Source organism: Colius striatus, chromosome 28, assembly GCF_028858725.1.
Source record: "Colius striatus isolate bColStr4 chromosome 28, bColStr4.1.hap1, whole genome shotgun sequence".
NCBI classification, from domain to species: domain Eukaryota; kingdom Metazoa; phylum Chordata; class Aves; order Coliiformes; family Coliidae; genus Colius; species Colius striatus.
This window is the reverse complement of record NC_084786.1, coordinates 3222530-3242529: the sequence shown is the minus strand read 5'-3', so window position 1 is coordinate 3242529 and position 20000 is coordinate 3222530.

The window sequence follows — 20000 nt, the reverse complement described above, 5'->3', positions numbered from 1 at the left end:
GACACCTGAGGGCTCGCGGGGCCACGCGGCCGTCACACAGCCCGAGTCGGTAAAGCCCGAGGAACCCCGTCGAAGCACGAGGGGGGCAGATTCGGATGGGGCGACGCAGAGAGGCACGCGCCCCGACCGCCGACGCTACCCGCCCGTCACCGCGGCCCCCTACGGCTCAGGGGACTGCAAGACAACACCTCCAGCATGAAACGGGAAGCGAATTGGAAAGGAGACCGCCCTGCCTGAACACCGGACCCCGACCGTGACTCCCTTGTGACGGGGAGCACAGCAGAAGCCGGCCCGCCGGGGGCCCTCTCCGACGCGACCCGAAGTGCCTCATCGATCAGGTGGGGAAGGGAAAGACAGGAAAAGCAACGGCCCCCGCGGCCACGGTTCCTGGGACAACAACAGCCACAACGCGCACCTGACCGCCAGCACCCCCGGGGAGAGTGAAGACGGCAGACGCGGGGCTCTGCGTGCGAGCGAGAACAAAGGCAATGTCTGCAAGAGGTGCTCCAGCAGCCTGAACACCGGCACCAGCCGGCCCGCCGCGGAGACTCTCCGACATGCCCAGAGAACGCCTCAGAGGGCGCTGCCTGTAGGTCTGGATCAGTAGGAAGGGGGGAGCGGGAGGCGCCGCCATCCACCCGCCCCCAAGACAACGGTTCCCTTTAAGCGAGGGTCGACAAGGCCAGAGGAGAAGCCGCGGCAAGGCTTGACTCCTGCCATCGAGGGTCTTTTTAAGCGTTCGAGAGCACCGGCAACCACCGGGCTTTTACCTGGCCCCACGGGGAACCACTTACCCCGGAGGAAGGAAACGGAAAAAAATAGACCGACACAAAAAACCCGTATCTCACGCGAGGTGCAAGCCTCTGGAGAGTCTCGACACCCTCCAGGTCCCCTGCGCGTTGAGCTGCCAGCCCACTGGGACCACTCAAAAAACGCTTTCGGGATTCCCCCTCTAAAAAAAGCACGGGGGGGGCTCCAAGCTTAAGGCCGGAGGGAAAAAAAAAAAAGAAAAAGGACGAGGTGCCGCTCCCTCGACCGTGACGGTGCAGACCTCCTTTTTCACACCAAGCCCTCCAACATCAACCAGGGAGACCAGAGCAAGCCAGACACCACGGGCCGCCCACGCATGGCCAAACCCCCGGGAAGAAGGCAAGGTGGCACCGCTGACACCTCGCCCGTTGGTCATCGGGCTCTCGGCATGGGAGGCCAGAGAAAGCCGAAGCAGGCTCAAGACTCTACGGCCGCCTGCACGACTCAAGCTCACCGCCAATGACAGCGGGCAGCTGCACCGGCTCTGCCCCCCGACGTGCAGGGGGGGACAGGGCTCCAGCTTAAGGCCGGAAAGAAAAACGCGTTCTAGGGGGGGAGAGCCAGCAAAAGCCACGGGAGCAGGCTCGAGACTCTCAACCCCCGGAGTTCATCTGCATTGGACTGGCCAACCGCCGGGAGCGGCAGCCCCTGTGTGTGTTACTCTTGCCCGCTTCGCAGGCGTCCCCAGCTTAAGGCCGGGGGTGGGGGTGAAAAGAAGGATGAGGCGACGCCACCTCACCGCCAAACATTCCATTCCCTCTTGGATCAGACCCTCAAAGGAGCTGGCGGCAGCCACGGGAGGCTGGACACCATCGGGGGGGGCAAATTCTCGTCCTGGTTCACCTTTTTGCCCAAAATCAGCGGGGTCATCCCAAGGGACCCAACGGAGGAGAAGGGAGAGAGAAAAGCCACTGGGGCAGGCTAGTCTCCCCCCCACAGCGTTCGAGTGCCTGGCGACCGCCACCAAGCATCAAGCTCTGCCCGGGGTGAACTCGGCTTCAAGCCAAACCCTCAACACCGGTGCCAGGCATGCAACGGACAGCGGTTGCGACCGTTCTCCAACTTTCCCCGGGTCTCTCGACTGTGCTGGGGTGGGGGTTTGGCATACCAGCGCGAGAGAGCAACCGTGCCGAGCAAGCAGGCAATTTGAGCCACCACCGGGACAAGAGCCACCTCAACGGCCGACCAGCGCCCCACTTAACACCGGCCGCGCCGCGGGCATTGCAGCCGCTCACGAGCTGAGCTGCAAGCGCGAGTCACCGCTCGCCCCTATAGTATGTAAAACTAAGTCCACGCCCGGTTTCGCTTTCAAGAGAGCGACTATGGACTTTACCGGGGTGGCGCTGTACTGCTGCCGCTTTCTACGATGACGCAACTGGAGGCAGCGCGAAACAGCGACCCCTTCGAAAACACCAAGGCAGCCGCAGGGAGCACAGGTCTACCCCGAAGGTCCGTAAGGCTCGTCATGCCGGTGCCGGGTAGACCGCGAAACGATGCAGAGCAGGGTGGACCTGGCGGAGCAAATAAATAGACCCGGCGGCATCTCGGAGCCGGGAAGGCACGGCGGCTCCGCCAGAGCGAGGAGGAAACCGGGTGGCGCTGCGGAGCAGGGTAGACCTGGCAAACAACGCGGGAGACCGGGTGGCGCTGCGGAGACGGGTAGACCTGACCAACAGCGACGGAGACCGCAAGACCGGGTGGCGCTGCGGAGACGGGTAGACCTGGCTACACCGCAGGAGCGGGAACGGGTGACCGGGTGGCGCTACGGAACCCGGTAGACCTGGCTAACACCGCCGGAGCCCAGGAGGCCGGGTGGCGCTGCAGAGCCGGGTAGGCCTGGCGACACCGCCGGAGCCGTAAAGGGAGAACGGGTGGTAGCGCTCCGGAGAAGGGGAGGCCTGGTGGTACCGCCGAACCGGAAAAGAGAAAATGGGTGGTGCTGCGCATACGGGAAGAGCTGGCCAACACCGCCAGAGCTCGGGAGACGGTGGCGCTGCGGAGCCGGGTAGGCCTGGCGGCACCGCCGGAGCCGGGGAGACCAGGTGGTTCTGCGGAGCGGGGTAGACCGGGCCAACACCGCCAGAGCCGGAGAGGCCGGGTGGAGCTGCAGAGCCGAGTGGGCCTGGCGGCACCGCCGGAGCGGGGAAGGAGGACCGGGTGGTTCTGCGGAGCCGGGTAGACCGGGCTAACACCACCGGAGCCCGGGAGGCCGGGTGGCGCTGCGGAGCCGGGAAGGCCTGGCGGCACCGCCGGAGCCGTGAAGGGAGACCAGGTGGTTCTGCGGAGCGGGGTAGACCGGGCCAACACCGCCAGAGCCGGAGAGGCCGGGTGGCGCTGCGGAGCCGGGTAGGCCTGGCGGCACCGCCGGAGCGGGGAATGGGGACCGGGAGGTTCTGCGGAGCCGGGTAGACCGGGCCAACACCGCCAGAGCCGGAGAGGCCGGGTGGCGCTGCGGAGCCGGGTAGTCCTGGCGGCACCGCCGGAGCGGGGAATGGGGACCGGGAGGTTCTGCGGAGCAGGGTAGACCGGGCAAACACCGCCGGAGCCGGAGGGGCAGGGTGGCGCTGCGGAGCCGGGAAGGCCTGGCGGCACCGCCGGAGCAGGGAAGGGGGACGGGGTGGTTCTGCGGAGCCGGGTAGACCGGGCTAACACCGCCGGAGCCCGGGAGGCCGGGTGGCGCTGCGGAGCCGGGTACGCCCGGCGGCACCGCCAGAGCGGGGAAGGGGGACCGGGTGGTTCATCGGAGCCGGGTAGACCGTGCAAACACCGCCAGAGCCGGAGAGGCCGGGTGGCGCCGCGGAGCCGGGTACGCCCGGCGGCACCGCCGGAGCCGTAAAGGGAGACCAGGTGGTTCTGCGGAGCGGGGTAGACCGGGCAAACACCGCGAGAGCCGGAGAGGCCGGGTGGCGCTGCGGAGCCGGGTAGGCATGGCGGCACCGCCAGAGCGGGGAATGGGGACCGGGAGGTTCTGCGGAGCCGGGTAGACCGGGCCAACACCGCCAGAGCCGGAGAGGCCGGGTGGCGCTGCGGAGCCGGGTAGTCCTGGCGGCACCGCCGGAGCGGGGAATGGGGACCGGGAGGTTCTGCGGAGCAGGGTAGACCGGGCAAACACCGCCGGAGCCGGAGGGGCAGGGTGGCGCTGCGGAGCCGGGAAGGCCTGGCGGCACCGCCGGAGCGGGGAAGGGGGACCGGGTGGTTCATCGGAGCCGGGTAGACCGTGCAAACACCGCCAGAGCCGGAGAGGCCGGGTGGCGCCGCGGAGCCGGGTAGGCCTGGCAAACACCGCCGGAGCGGGGAAAGGGAGATCGGGTGGTTCTGCGGAGCCGGGTAGACCGGGCAAACACCGCCGGAGCCCGGGAGACCGGGTGGCGCTGCGGAGCACGGTAGGCCTGGCGAACACCGCCAGAGCCCGGGAGGCCGGGTGGCGTTGCGGAGCCAGGTAGACCTGGCTACAATGCCGGAGCCCGGGAGACCGGGTGGCGCTGCGGAGCCGGGTAGACCTGGCGACACTTTCGCAGCCGTGGACACCTGGTGGCACCCGCTGTAGCTGGTTGTGCGTAAAACCAACCTTTCCACGCACCTTTTCACCCCGTACCCCAACTTTTTCGAGAGTTAGGAGTCTCTGCTTCCGGATGGGGTGCCCCACTGCCAAGTCCGCGCCTCGAGGGTTTATTTTTCCTTTTCTTTTCTTCCTCCTCCTCCCCCTACTCCTTCTCCTCCCCCCCCCCCCAAACTTTTTACCGTTGTTTTTTTTGGAATTTTATTTTCCGGCTTGAATTTATTTCTTCATTTCCCGGGAATAAAATACGTTGACCAGCTGTAAATGTGTCTGCAGGTGCCAACTCAGACATACATGCTTCCCCCCCCAAACAGACATACACACAGATAAGCGCGCGAGCACCACCCCCCCCGCCCACCCCCCCCCCCCCTTCCTCTCTCTCCCGCCCTGAGGAGGTCAGGTGCTTCTCCTCTCCAAGCAGTCTGTCTGGCGCCCCCGAGGAGGGGGGGCGGGGGAAGGCGCAGAGAGGTAGCTGGATCCTCCTTCAGGGAGGAGTGGGCGGCATTTCCCGCCTAGCCAAGGGTCACGGGCTCATTTGTGGCGCCAGCAGCGGCAGGGGAAAGGAGGGGGGTGGTCTGGCACAAGGGAAGGCAACAGGGCGGTCGGCGAGCCGGAGTCTGGTGGAAAGGTAGGCTGAAGAAGAGATGGTTTCCCTTTTGACAAAGATTTCTGTTTAGGTCAGTTGAGAGAGTTTTGGGGGTTTTGGGCTTTTATCCCTTCCCCCCCACACACACCCCCACCCCCACCCCCGGCTCAGCGTTCGTTTGTTTTTCAACTCGTGGCAGCAGGTGGAGTACAAGGGGGGGCGGGCGGCAGGCAGGACTGCAGCAGGGCGAGTGACTGACTGAGAAAGAAACGCGGGAGTCGGGGCAGGAGCACGGGCTTGTGCCCCGGGAGCCCGGGGTCGAGACTGCACGGCGCCGGGACTCCCTTCTGCCGCGCGGCTGGGAAACAGGAAGAGACGCCGCTGGGTCCTAAAGTCTCCCCGCGGCGGTGGCAAAGCCGGCAACGGTGGGCAGGGACAGGAGTGAGGAGACAGAGACGCCGCTGGGTCCTAAAGTCTCCCCGCGGCGGTGGCAAAGCCGGCAACGGTGGGCAGGGACAGGAGTGAGGAGACAGAGACGGCGCTGGGTCCTAAAGTCTCCCCGCTTCAACTTCCCGTAGGGGCGGCTGGGCAAGGAAGCAAGCCACACGGTCCAGGAATCGGGGGGGGGGGGGTGGGGGGGTGTGTGTGTTCCTGTGTCACAGTGAACCGTGTGCGAGGCCGACGAGGAGGGGTGGGGCAGAGAAGGGAGGCTGGCGGGCGGGGGGGGGGGTTGAGGCACGGGGTGGGGGGGCGGTGGGGTTTGGGGAGGGGGTGGGCGCGGCGGAGACAGGGAAGGGCAGCCAGGCTCCAATAGGCAGCATGTGTCACAATGAACCTTTTATCGGGGTGACGGTGGAGAGGGATTAATGGCGGCCGGGTTTGCAGCAAGCCACAGGGTGCAGGGCTGGGGCGGGGAGGGGAATAGCCTATATCACAGTGAATAGTATGTGGGGTTGTCGGGGGGATGGGGGGAGGTGCGGTGGAGACAAAGAACGGCGGCTGGGCTCATAGGGGAAACCTGTGTCACAATGGACCTGTTGCCAGGGTGACAGTGGAGATGGGGTAATGGCGGCCGGGCTCGCTGCGGGCCACGGGGTGCGGGCTTTGGGCGGGGGCAACCTGCATCGCAATGTACCTGTTGAGGGCATGAGGGTGGAGACAGGGTAACGGCAGCTAGGATCGCAGCAGGTCACGGGGTGCAGCGTGAGTGGAGGGACGGCCTGCATCACAATGAACGCGTTGTCGGCATGACGGCGGAGACGGGATAACATAAGCCGGGCCCTCAGCGGCCCTCGGGTTGCAGGGTTTCGGCGGGGAACGGCCTGCGTCACAATGAATCCGTTTTCAGGGTGACGACGGAGAGGGGCAACGGATCCCGGGCCCGCAGCAGGCCTGGGTTTGCAGGGTTTGGGCGGCGGCAGCCTGGGTCACAAGGAAGCCGTTGTCGGGGTGGCGGCAGAGAGGGGCAATGGACCCCGGGCCTGCAGCAGGCCTGGGTTTGCAAGGTTTGGTCGGGGGCGACCTGCATCACAAGGAAGCCGTTTTCAGGGTGACGGCGGAGATGGACAACGGACCCACGGCCTGCAGCAGCCGTGCGTTTGCTAAACTTGGGCGGGGGCGGCCTACGTCACAATGAACCCGTTGTCGGGGTGACGGCGGAGAGGGGAAAAAAACCCCGGGCCCGCAGCAGTCCTGCATTTGCAAGGTTTGGGCGGGGACGGCCTGCGTCACAATGAACCCGTTGTCGGGGTGACGGAGGAGAGGGGCAACAAACCCCAGGCCCGCAGCAGTCCTGGGCTTGCAAGGTTTGGGCGGGGGCGGCCTGCATCACAATGAACCCGTTGTCGGGGTGACGGAGGAGAGGGGCAACGGACCGTGGGCCTGCAGCGGAGGGCGGCAGTGGGTGAGGAGTCCGAAAGCCAGGAAGGGACAAGAAAAGGTTTGCAACTGTGTTGATAATGCCGCCTTGTTGTCTTGCAGCCCGCGTCATCGGCCGCGTCGATGCGCCCCATGCCTGCGTGTGTCCGTGTGATGCGCTCGTGTCGGCTCCCAGTCGACCCCATTCCCTGGAAAAGAGCAGCGAAGTAGCTCCTCGTCCTCAGGGCCGTTCTGCTAAGTCGGGAGGGTCCTGCACCCAATCAGGTACTGCGATCAGGTACTGCCCAAGGAAGCCGATGTCGGGGTGACGGAGGAGGGGGGCAACAAACCCCGGGCCCGCAGCAGGCCTGGGTTTGCAAGGTTTTGTCGGGGGGGACCTGCGTGACAATGAACCCGTTGTCGGGGTGACGGTGGAGAGGGGCAACGGACCCCGGGCCCATAGCAGGCCTGGGTTTTCAAGGTTTGGGCAGGGGACGGCCTGCGTCACAGGGAAGTCGTTGTCGGGGTGACGGCGGAGAGGGGAACAAAACCCCGGGCCCGCACCGGGCCTGGGTTTTCAAGGTTTGGTCAGGGGCGGCCTGCGTCACAATGAACCCGTTGTCGGGGTGACAGCGGAGAGGGGCAACGGTCCCCAGGCCCGCAGCAGGCCTGGGTTTTCAAGGTTTGGTCAGGGGCGGCCTGCGTCACAATGAACCCGTTGTCGGGGTGACGGCGGAGAGGGGCAACGGACCCAGGGCCCGCAGCAGGCGTCCGTTTGCAAGGTCTGGGCGGGGGCGACCTGTGTCACAATGAACCCGTTGTCGGGGTGACAGCGGAGAGGGGCAACGGTCCCCAGGCTCGCAGCGGGCCTGGGTTTGCAAGGTTTCGGCGGGGGACGGCCTGCGTCACAATGAACCCGTTGTCGGGGGTGACGGCGGAGAGGGGCAACAAACCCCAGGACCGCAGCGGGCCTGGGTTTGAAAGGTTTGGGTGGGGGCGGCCTGCGTCACAATGAACCCGTTGTTGGGGTGACGGAGGAGAGGGGCAACGGACCGTGGGCCTGCAGCGGAGGGCGGCAGTGGGTGAGGAGTCCGAAAGCCAGGAAGGGACAAGAAAAGGTTTGCAACTGTGTTGATAACGCCACCTTGTTGTCTTGCAGCCCGTGTCATCAGCCGCGTCGATGCGCCCCATGCATGCGTGTGTCCGTGTGATGCGCTCGTGTCAGCTCCCAGTCGACCCCATTCCCTGGAAAGGAGCAGCGAAGTAGCTCCTCGTCCTCAGGGCCGTTCGGCTAAGTCGGGAGGGTCCTGCACCCAATCAGGTACTGCGATCAGGTACTGCCCAAGGAAGCCGATGTCGGGGTGACGGAGGAGGGGGGCAACAAACCCCAGGCCCGCAGCAGGCCTGGGTTTGCAAGGTTTTGTCGGGGGGGGGCCTGCGTCACAATGAACCCGTTGTCGGGGTGACGGTGGAGACGGGCAAAAGACCCCGGGCCCATAGCAGGCCTGGGTTTGCAAGGTTTGGGCGGGGGACGGCCTGCGTCACAATGAACCCGTTGTCGGGGTGACGGCGGAGAGGGGCAAGAGACCCCGGGCCCATAGCAGGCCTGAGTTTTCAAGGTTTTGGCGGGGGACGGCCTGCGTCACAGGGAAGTCGTTGTCGGGGTGACGGCGGAGAGGGGAACAAAACCCCGGGCCCGCAGCAGGCCTGGGTTTGCAAGGTTTGGTCAGGGGGCGGCCTGCGTCACAGGGAAGTCGTTGTCGGGGTGACGACGGAGAGGGGCAACGGACCCAGGGCCCGCAGCAGGCCTGGGTTTCCAAGGTTTCGGCGGGGGACGGCCTGCGTCACAATGAACCCGTTGTCGGGGTGAGGGCGGAGAGGGGCAACGGACCCAGGGCCCGCAGCAGGCCTGGGTTTTCAAGGTTTGGTCAGGGGCGGCCTGCGTCACAATGAACCCGTTGTCGGGGTGAGGGCGGAGAGGGGCAACGGACCCAGGGCCCGCAGCAGGCCTGGGTTTGCAAGGTTTTGTCGGGGGCGGCCTGCGTCACAATGAACCTGTTGTCGGGGTGACGGCGGAGAGGGGCAACGGACCCAGGGCCCGCAGCAGGCCTGGGTTTGCAAGGTTTGGGCGGGGGACGGCCTGCGTCACAAGGAAGCCGTTGTCGGGGTGGCGGCGGAGAGGGGAACAAAACCCCGGGCCCGCACCGGGCCTGGGTTTTCAAGGTTTGGTCAGGGGCGGCCTGCGTCACAATGAACCCGTTGTCGGGGTGACAGCGGAGAGGGGCAACGGTCCCCAGGCCCGCAGCAGGCCTGGGTTTTCAAGGTTTGGTCAGGGGCGGCCTGCGTCACAATGAACCCGTTGTCGGGGTGACGGCGGAGAGGGGCAACGGACCCAGGGCCCGCAGCAGTCCTGCATTTGCAAGGTTTGGGCGGGGACGGCCTGCGTCACAATGAACCCGTTGTCGGGGTGACGGAGGAGAGGGGCAACAAACCCCAGGCCCGCAGCAGTCCTGGGCTTGCAAGGTTTGGGCGGGGGCGGCCTGCATCACAATGAACCCGTTGTCGGGGTGACGGAGGAGAGGGGCAACGGACCGTGGGCCTGCAGCGGAGGGCGGCAGTGGGTGAGGAGTCCGAAAGCCAGGAAGGGACAAGAAAAGGTTTGCAACTGTGTTGATAATGCCGCCTTGTTGTCTTGCAGCCCGCGTCATCGGCCGCGTCGATGCGCCCCATGCCTGCGTGTGTCCGTGTGATGCGCTCGTGTCGGCTCCCAGTCGACCCCATTCCCTGGAAAAGAGCAGCGAAGTAGCTCCTCGTCCTGAGGGCCGTTCTGCTAAGTCGGGAGGGTCCTGCACCCAATCAGGTACTGCGATCAGGTACTGCCCAAGGAAGCCGATGTCGGGGTGACGGAGGAGGGGGGCAACAAACCCCGGGCCCGCAGCAGGCCTGGGTTTGCAAGGTTTTGTCGGGGGGGACCTGCGTGACAATGAACCCGTTGTCGGGGTGACGGTGGAGAGGGGCAACGGACCCCGGGCCCATAGCAGGCCTGGGTTTTCAAGGTTTGGGCAGGGGACGGCCTGCGTCACAGGGAAGTCGTTGTCGGGGTGACGGCGGAGAGGGGAACAAAACCCCGGGCCCGCACCGGGCCTGGGTTTTCAAGGTTTGGTCAGGGGCGGCCTGCGTCACAATGAACCCGTTGTCGGGGTGACAGCGGAGAGGGGCAACGGTCCCCAGGCCCGCAGCAGGCCTGGGTTTTCAAGGTTTGGTCAGGGGCGGCCTGCGTCACAATGAACCCGTTGTCGGGGTGACGGCGGAGAGGGGCAACGGACCCAGGGCCCGCAGCAGGCGTCCGTTTGCAAGGTCTGGGCGGGGGCGACCTGTGTCACAATGAACCCGTTGTCGGGGTGACAGCGGAGAGGGGCAACGGTCCCCAGGCTCGCAGCGGGCCTGGGTTTGCAAGGTTTCGGCGGGGGACGGCCTGCGTCACAATGAACCCGTTGTCGGGGTGACGGCGGAGAGGGGCAACAAACCCCAGGACCGCAGCGGGCCTGGGTTTGAAAGGTTTGGGTGGGGGCGGCCTGCGTCACAATGAACCCGTTGTTGGGGTGACGGAGGAGAGGGGCAACGGACCGTGGGCCTGCAGCGGAGGGCGGCAGTGGGTGAGGAGTCCGAAAGCCAGGAAGGGACAAGAAAAGGTTTGCAACTGTGTTGATAACGCCACCTTGTTGTCTTGCAGCCCGTGTCATCAGCCGCGTCGATGCGCCCCATGCATGCGTGTGTCCGTGTGATGCGCTCGTGTCAGCTCCCAGTCGACCCCATTCCCTGGAAAGGAGCAGCGAAGTAGCTCCTCGTCCTCAGGGCCGTTCGGCTAAGTCGGGAGGGTCCTGCACCCAATCAGGTACTGCGATCAGGTACTGCCCAAGGAAGCCGATGTCGGGGTGACGGAGGAGGGGGGCAACAAACCCCAGGCCCGCAGCAGGCCTGGGTTTGCAAGGTTTTGTCGGGGGGGGGCCTGCGTCACAATGAACCCGTTGTCGGGGTGACGGTGGAGACGGGCAAAAGACCCCGGGCCCATAGCAGGCCTGGGTTTGCAAGGTTTGGGCGGGGGACGGCCTGCGTCACAATGAACCCGTTGTCGGGGTGACGGCGGAGAGGGGCAAGAGACCCCGGGCCCATAGCAGGCCTGAGTTTTCAAGGTTTTGGCGGGGGACGGCCTGCGTCACAGGGAAGTCGTTGTCGGGGTGACGGCGGAGAGGGGAACAAAACCCCGGGCCCGCAGCAGGCCTGGGTTTGCAAGGTTTGGTCAGGGGGCGGCCTGCGTCACAGGGAAGTCGTTGTCGGGGTGACGACGGAGAGGGGCAACGGACCCAGGGCCCGCAGCAGGCCTGGGTTTCCAAGGTTTCGGCGGGGGACGGCCTGCGTCACAATGAACCCGTTGTCGGGGTGAGGGCGGAGAGGGGCAACGGACCCAGGGCCCGCAGCAGGCCTGGGTTTTCAAGGTTTGGTCAGGGGCGGCCTGCGTCACAATGAACCCGTTGTCGGGGTGAGGGCGGAGAGGGGCAACGGACCCAGGGCCCGCAGCAGGCCTGGGTTTGCAAGGTTTTGTCGGGGGCGGCCTGCGTCACAATGAACCTGTTGTCGGGGTGACGGCGGAGAGGGGCAACGGACCCAGGGCCCGCAGCAGGCCTGGGTTTGCAAGGTTTGGGCGGGGGACGGCCTGCGTCACAAGGAAGCCGTTGTCGGGGTGGCGGCGGAGAGGGGAACAAAACCCCGGGCCCGCACCGGGCCTGGGTTTTCAAGGTTTGGTCAGGGGCGGCCTGCGTCACAATGAACCCGTTGTCGGGGTGACAGCGGAGAGGGGCAACGGTCCCCAGGCCCGCAGCAGGCCTGGGTTTTCAAGGTTTGGTCAGGGGCGGCCTGCGTCACAATGAACCCGTTGTCGGGGTGACGGCGGAGAGGGGCAACGGACCCAGGGCCCGCAGCAGTCCTGCATTTGCAAGGTTTGGGCGGGGACGGCCTGCGTCACAATGAACCCGTTGTCGGGGTGACGGAGGAGAGGGGCAACAAACCCCAGGCCCGCAGCAGTCCTGGGCTTGCAAGGTTTGGGCGGGGGCGGCCTGCATCACAATGAACCCGTTGTCGGGGTGACGGAGGAGAGGGGCAACGGACCGTGGGCCTGCAGCGGAGGGCGGCAGTGGGTGAGGAGTCCGAAAGCCAGGAAGGGACAAGAAAAGGTTTGCAACTGTGTTGATAATGCCGCCTTGTTGTCTTGCAGCCCGCGTCATCGGCCGCGTCGATGCGCCCCATGCCTGCGTGTGTCCGTGTGATGCGCTCGTGTCGGCTCCCAGTCGACCCCATTCCCTGGAAAAGAGCAGCGAAGTAGCTCCTCGTCCTGAGGGCCGTTCTGCTAAGTCGGGAGGGTCCTGCACCCAATCAGGTACTGCGATCAGGTACTGCCCAAGGAAGCCGATGTCGGGGTGACGGAGGAGGGGGGCAACAAACCCCGGGCCCGCAGCAGGCCTGGGTTTGCAAGGTTTTGTCGGGGGGGACCTGCGTGACAATGAACCCGTTGTCGGGGTGACGGTGGAGAGGGGCAACGGACCCCGGGCCCATAGCAGGCCTGGGTTTTCAAGGTTTGGGCAGGGGACGGCCTGCGTCACAGGGAAGTCGTTGTCGGGGTGACGGCGGAGAGGGGAACAAAACCCCGGGCCCGCACCGGGCCTGGGTTTTCAAGGTTTGGTCAGGGGCGGCCTGCGTCACAATGAACCCGTTGTCGGGGTGACAGCGGAGAGGGGCAACGGTCCCCAGGCCCGCAGCAGGCCTGGGTTTTCAAGGTTTGGTCAGGGGCGGCCTGCGTCACAATGAACCCGTTGTCGGGGTGACGGCGGAGAGGGGCAACGGACCCAGGGCCCGCAGCAGGCGTCCGTTTGCAAGGTCTGGGCGGGGGCGACCTGTGTCACAATGAACCCGTTGTCGGGGTGACAGCGGAGAGGGGCAACGGTCCCCAGGCTCGCAGCGGGCCTGGGTTTGCAAGGTTTCGGCGGGGGACGGCCTGCGTCACAATGAACCCGTTGTCGGGGTGACGGCGGAGAGGGGCAACAAACCCCAGGACCGCAGCGGGCCTGGGTTTGAAAGGTTTGGGTGGGGGCGGCCTGCGTCACAATGAACCCGTTGTTGGGGTGACGGAGGAGAGGGGCAACGGACCGTGGGCCTGCAGCGGAGGGCGGCAGTGGGTGAGGAGTCCGAAAGCCAGGAAGGGACAAGAAAAGGTTTGCAACTGTGTTGATAACGCCACCTTGTTGTCTTGCAGCCCGTGTCATCAGCCGCGTCGATGCGCCCCATGCATGCGTGTGTCCGTGTGATGCGCTCGTGTCAGCTCCCAGTCGACCCCATTCCCTGGAAAGGAGCAGCGAAGTAGCTCCTCGTCCTCAGGGCCGTTCGGCTAAGTCGGGAGGGTCCTGCACCCAATCAGGTACTGCGATCAGGTACTGCCCAAGGAAGCCGATGTCGGGGTGACGGAGGAGGGGGGCAACAAACCCCAGGCCCGCAGCAGGCCTGGGTTTGCAAGGTTTTGTCGGGGGGGGGCCTGCGTCACAATGAACCCGTTGTCGGGGTGACGGTGGAGACGGGCAAAAGACCCCGGGCCCATAGCAGGCCTGGGTTTGCAAGGTTTGGGCGGGGGACGGCCTGCGTCACAATGAACCCGTTGTCGGGGTGACGGCGGAGAGGGGCAAGAGACCCCGGGCCCATAGCAGGCCTGAGTTTTCAAGGTTTTGGCGGGGGACGGCCTGCGTCACAGGGAAGTCGTTGTCGGGGTGACGGCGGAGAGGGGAACAAAACCCCGGGCCCGCAGCAGGCCTGGGTTTGCAAGGTTTGGTCAGGGGGCGGCCTGCGTCACAGGGAAGTCGTTGTCGGGGTGACGACGGAGAGGGGCAACGGACCCAGGGCCCGCAGCAGGCCTGGGTTTCCAAGGTTTCGGCGGGGGACGGCCTGCGTCACAATGAACCCGTTGTCGGGGTGAGGGCGGAGAGGGGCAACGGACCCAGGGCCCGCAGCAGGCCTGGGTTTTCAAGGTTTGGTCAGGGGCGGCCTGCGTCACAATGAACCCGTTGTCGGGGTGAGGGCGGAGAGGGGCAACGGACCCAGGGCCCGCAGCAGGCCTGGGTTTGCAAGGTTTTGTCGGGGGCGGCCTGCGTCACAATGAACCTGTTGTCGGGGTGACGGCGGAGAGGGGCAACGGACCCAGGGCCCGCAGCAGGCCTGGGTTTGCAAGGTTTGGGCGGGGGACGGCCTGCGTCACAAGGAAGCCGTTGTCGGGGTGGCGGCGGAGAGGGGAACAAAACCCCGGGCCCGCACCGGGCCTGGGTTTTCAAGGTTTGGTCAGGGGCGGCCTGCGTCACAATGAACCCGTTGTCGGGGTGACAGCGGAGAGGGGCAACGGTCCCCAGGCCCGCAGCAGGCCTGGGTTTTCAAGGTTTGGTCAGGGGCGGCCTGCGTCACAATGAACCCGTTGTCGGGGTGACGGCGGAGAGGGGCAACGGACCCAGGGCCCGCAGCAGTCCTGCATTTGCAAGGTTTGGGCGGGGACGGCCTGCGTCACAATGAACCCGTTGTCGGGGTGACGGAGGAGAGGGGCAACAAACCCCAGGCCCGCAGCAGTCCTGGGCTTGCAAGGTTTGGGCGGGGGCGGCCTGCATCACAATGAACCCGTTGTCGGGGTGACGGAGGAGAGGGGCAACGGACCGTGGGCCTGCAGCGGAGGGCGGCAGTGGGTGAGGAGTCCGAAAGCCAGGAAGGGACAAGAAAAGGTTTGCAACTGTGTTGATAATGCCGCCTTGTTGTCTTGCAGCCCGCGTCATCGGCCGCGTCGATGCGCCCCATGCCTGCGTGTGTCCGTGTGATGCGCTCGTGTCGGCTCCCAGTCGACCCCATTCCCTGGAAAAGAGCAGCGAAGTAGCTCCTCGTCCTGAGGGCCGTTCTGCTAAGTCGGGAGGGTCCTGCACCCAATCAGGTACTGCGATCAGGTACTGCCCAAGGAAGCCGATGTCGGGGTGACGGAGGAGGGGGGCAACAAACCCCGGGCCCGCAGCAGGCCTGGGTTTGCAAGGTTTTGTCGGGGGGGACCTGCGTGACAATGAACCCGTTGTCGGGGTGACGGTGGAGAGGGGCAACGGACCCCGGGCCCATAGCAGGCCTGGGTTTTCAAGGTTTGGGCAGGGGACGGCCTGCGTCACAGGGAAGTCGTTGTCGGGGTGACGGCGGAGAGGGGAACAAAACCCCGGGCCCGCACCGGGCCTGGGTTTTCAAGGTTTGGTCAGGGGCGGCCTGCGTCACAATGAACCCGTTGTCGGGGTGACAGCGGAGAGGGGCAACGGTCCCCAGGCCCGCAGCAGGCCTGGGTTTTCAAGGTTTGGTCAGGGGCGGCCTGCGTCACAATGAACCCGTTGTCGGGGTGACGGCGGAGAGGGGCAACGGACCCAGGGCCCGCAGCAGGCGTCCGTTTGCAAGGTCTGGGCGGGGGCGACCTGTGTCACAATGAACCCGTTGTCGGGGTGACAGCGGAGAGGGGCAACGGTCCCCAGGCTCGCAGCGGGCCTGGGTTTGCAAGGTTTCGGCGGGGGACGGCCTGCGTCACAATGAACCCGTTGTCGGGGTGACGGCGGAGAGGGGCAACAAACCCCAGGACCGCAGCGGGCCTGGGTTTGAAAGGTTTGGGTGGGGGCGGCCTGCGTCACAATGAACCCGTTGTTGGGGTGACGGAGGAGAGGGGCAACGGACCGTGGGCCTGCAGCGGAGGGCGGCAGTGGGTGAGGAGTCCGAAAGCCAGGAAGGGACAAGAAAAGGTTTGCAACTGTGTTGATAACGCCACCTTGTTGTCTTGCAGCCCGTGTCATCAGCCGCGTCGATGCGCCCCATGCATGCGTGTGTCCGTGTGATGCGCTCGTGTCAGCTCCCAGTCGACCCCATTCCCTGGAAAGGAGCAGCGAAGTAGCTCCTCGTCCTCAGGGCCGTTCGGCTAAGTCGGGAGGGTCCTGCACCCAATCAGGTACTGCGATCAGGTACTGCCCAAGGAAGCCGATGTCGGGGTGACGGAGGAGGGGGGCAACAAACCCCAGGCCCGCAGCAGGCCTGGGTTTGCAAGGTTTTGTCGGGGGGGGGCCTGCGTCACAATGAACCCGTTGTCGGGGTGACGGTGGAGACGGGCAAAAGACCCCGGGCCCATAGCAGGCCTGGGTTTGCAAGGTTTGGGCGGGGGACGGCCTGCGTCACAATGAACCCGTTGTCGGGGTGACGGCGGAGAGGGGCAAGAGACCCCGGGCCCATAGCAGGCCTGAGTTTTCAAGGTTTTGGCGGGGGACGGCCTGCGTCACAGGGAAGTCGTTGTCGGGGTGACGGCGGAGAGGGGAACAAAACCCCGGGCCCGCAGCAGGCCTGGGTTTGCAAGGTTTGGTCAGGGGGCGGCCTGCGTCACAGGGAAGTCGTTGTCGGGGTGACGACGGAGAGGGGCAACGGACCCAGGGCCCGCAGCAGGCCTGGGTTTCCAAGGTTTCGGCGGGGGACGGCCTGCGTCACAATGAACCCGTTGTCGGGGTGAGGGCGGAGAGGGGCAACGGACCCAGGGCCCGCAGCAGGCCTGGGTTTGCAAGGTTTTGTCGGGGGCGGCCTGCGTCACAATGAACCTGTTGTCGGGGTGAGGGCGGAGAGGGGCAACGGACCCAGGGCCCGCAGCAGGCCTGGGTTTGCAAGGTTTGGGCGGGGGACGGCCTGCGTCACAAGGAAGCCGTTGTCGGGGTGACGGCGGAGAGGGGAACAAAACCCCGGGCCCGCACCGGGCCTGGGTTTTCAAGGTTTGGTCAGGGGCGGCCTGCGTCACAATGAACCCGTTGTCGGGGTGACAGCGGAGAGGGGCAACGGTCCCCAGGCCCGCAGCAGGCCTGGGTTTTCAAGGTTTGGTCAGGGGCGGCCTGCGTCACAATGAACCCGTTGTCGGGGTGACGGCGGAGAGGGGCAACGGACCCAGGGCCCGCAGCAGGCGTCCGTTTGCAAGGTCTGGGCGGGGGCGACCTGTGTCACAATGAACCCGTTGTCGGGGTGACGGCGGAGAGGGGCAACAAACTCCAGGCCCGCAGAAGGCCTGGGCTTGCAAGTTTTGGGCGGGGGCGGCCTGCGTCACAATGAACCCATTGTCGGGGTGACGGAGGAGAGGGACAACGGACCGTGGGCCTGCAGCGGAGGGCGGCAGTGGGTGAGGAGTCCGAAAGCCAGGAAGGGACAAGAAAAGGTTTGCAACTGTGTTGATAATGCCGCCTTGTTGTCTTGCAGCCCGCGTCATCGGCCGCGTCGATGCGCCCCATGCCTGCGTGTGTCCGTGTGATGCGCTCGTGTCGGCTCCCAGTCGACCCCATTCCCTGGAAAGGAGCAGCGAAGTAGCTCCTCGTCCTCAGGGCCGTTCTGCTAAGTCGGGAGGGTCCTGCACCCAATCAGGTACTGCGATCAGGTACTGCCCAAGGAAGCCGATGTCGGGGTGACGGAGGAGGGGGGCAACAAACCCCGGGCCCGCAGCAGGCCTGGGTTTGCAAGGTTTTGTCGGGGGGGACCTGCGTGACAATGAACCCGTTGTCGGGGTGACGGTGGAGAGGGGCAACGGACCCCGGGCCCATAGCAGGCCTGGGTTTTCAAGGTTTGGGCAGGGGACGGCCTGCGTCACAGGGAAGTCGTTGTCGGGGTGACGGCGGAGAGGGGAACAAAACCCCGGGCCCGCACCGGGCCTGGGTTTTCAAGGTTTGGTCAGGGGCGGCCTGCGTCACAATGAACCCGTTGTCGGGGTGACGGCGGAGAGGGGCAACGGACCCAGGGCCCGCAGCAGGCGTCCGTTTGCAAGGTCTGGGCGGGGGGCGACCTGTGTCACAATGAACCCGTTGTCGGGGTGACGGCGGAGAGGGGCAACGGTCCCCAGGCTCGCAGCGGGCCTGGGTTTGCAAGGTTTCGGCGGGGGACGGCCTGCGTCACAATGAACCCGTTGTCGGGGTGACGGCGGAGAGGGGCAACAAACCCCAGGACCGCAGCGGGCCTGGGTTTGAAAGGTTTGGGTGGGGGCGGCCTGCGTCACAATGAACCCGTTGTTGGGGTGACGGAGGAGAGGGGCAACGGACCGTGGGCCTGCAGCGGAGGGCGGCAGTGGGTGAGGAGTCCGAAAGCCAGGAAGGGACAAGAAAAGGTTTGCAACTGTGTTGATAACGCCACCTTGTTGTCTTGCAGCCCGTGTCATCAGCCGCGTCGATGCGCCCCATGCATGCGTGTGTCCGTGTGATGCGCTCGTGTCGGCTCCCAGTCGACCCCATTCCCTGGAAAGGAGCAGCGAAGTAGCTCCTCGTCCTCAGGGCCGTTCGGCTAAGTCGGGAGGGTCCTGCACCCAATCAGGTACTGCGATCAGGTACTGCCCAAGGAAGCCGATGTCGGGGTGACGGAGGAGGGGGGCAACAAACCCCAGGCCCGCAGCAGGCCTGGGTTTGCAAGGTTTTGTCGGGGGGGGGCCTGCGTCACAATGAACCCGTTGTCGGGGTGACGGTGGAGACGGGCAAAAGACCCCGGGCCCATAGCAGGCCTGGGTTTGCAAGGTTTGGGCGGGGGACGGCCTGCGTCACAATGAACCCGTTGTCGGGGTGACGGCGGAGAGGGGCAACGGACCCAGGGCCCGCAGCAGGCCTGGGTTTTCTAGGTTTGGTCAGGGGCGGCCTGCGTCGCAATGAACCCGTTGTCGGGGTGACGGCGGAGAGGGGCAAGAGACCCCGGGCCCATAGCAGGCCTGAGTTTTCAAGGTTTTGGCGGGGGACGGCCTGCGTCACAGGGAAGTCGTTGTCGGGGTGACGGTGGAGAGGGGAACAAAACCCCGGGCCCGCAGCAGGCCTGGGTTTGCAAGGTTTGGTCAGGGGGCGGCCTGCGTCACAGGGAAGTCGTTGTCGGGGTGACGACAGAGAGGGGCAACGGACCCAGGGCCCGCAGCAGGCCTGGGTTTCCAAGGTTTCGGCGGGGGACGGCCTGCGTCACAATGAACCCGTTGTCGGGGTGACGGCGGAGAGGGGCAACGGACCCAGGGCCCGCAGCAGGCCTGGGTTTGCAAGGTTTGGGCGGGGGACGGCCTGCGTCACAATGAACCCGTTGTCGGGGTGAGGGCGGAGAGGGGCAACGGACCCAGGGTCCGCAGCAGGCCTGGGTTTGCAAGGTTTGGGCGGGGGACGGCCTGCGTCACAATGAACCCGTTGTCGGGGTGACGGCGGAGAGGGGCAACGGACCCAGGGCCCGCAGCAGGCGTCTGTTTGCAAGGTTTGGGCGGGCAAAGGAACAATAAGAAAAGAGGAACGGGGTGCAAGCGGCATGCGCGTGTTTTTGTTTGCTCGGAAGATTCTGCGGCCAGGCGGCATCCTCGACGAGGTAAGCTAAATGGGTATCTGTGAATTCGTTACTTAGTTAATTCATTGTCACTAGACAATTAGCTGATGAAGTTCATTTGTTTATGAGTAAAAAAAAAAAAAAAAAAAAAAAAACCAAAACAAAAAACCCCACTAGCTAACTACCTTTGAATTAAGAATCGAATTGGGATGAATCCTCTTCATTCAGTTTTAATTCATGTATTACAGTTTGTTGCTACGCTAAGAGCAATCAACGCTCAATGGACACACACATCGGCGGAAGTCATTTCCAGGGCCAGGAGTTTTAATTTGCGCGTGTGTGATGATTAAAAACATAGCGGCGGGGCTGTCGCCAGGTCCACCCTCCCTGGCAAATCGGCGGGGGGGCGCGGGGGGGGCGCGGGGGGAGGGAGAAGGGGGGTGAGGTTGCGGCCAGGTCTACCCCGCCGGAAATCATAGCGGCAAGGTCGTCGCCAGGTCTACCCCTCCGAAAGAACGTGGCGTCCGGGCTGCCAGGTCTACCCCCTCGTCGGCGGGGGGAAAAAAAAAATAAAAAAAATAAAAAAAACTAAAAAAAAAACACCCCAAAAGCGGCGGGGCTACCGCCAGGTCTACCTACCCTGGCAAGTCGGCGGAGGGGTGGGGGGGGAAGGGGGGGGGGGGGAAGGGGGGGGCGGGGGGTTCGGGTTCGGCCAGGTCTACCCCGCCGGTAACAACATAGCGGCAAGATCGTCGCCAGGTCTACCACTCCGAAAGAACGCGGCGGCCTGGGCTGCCAGGT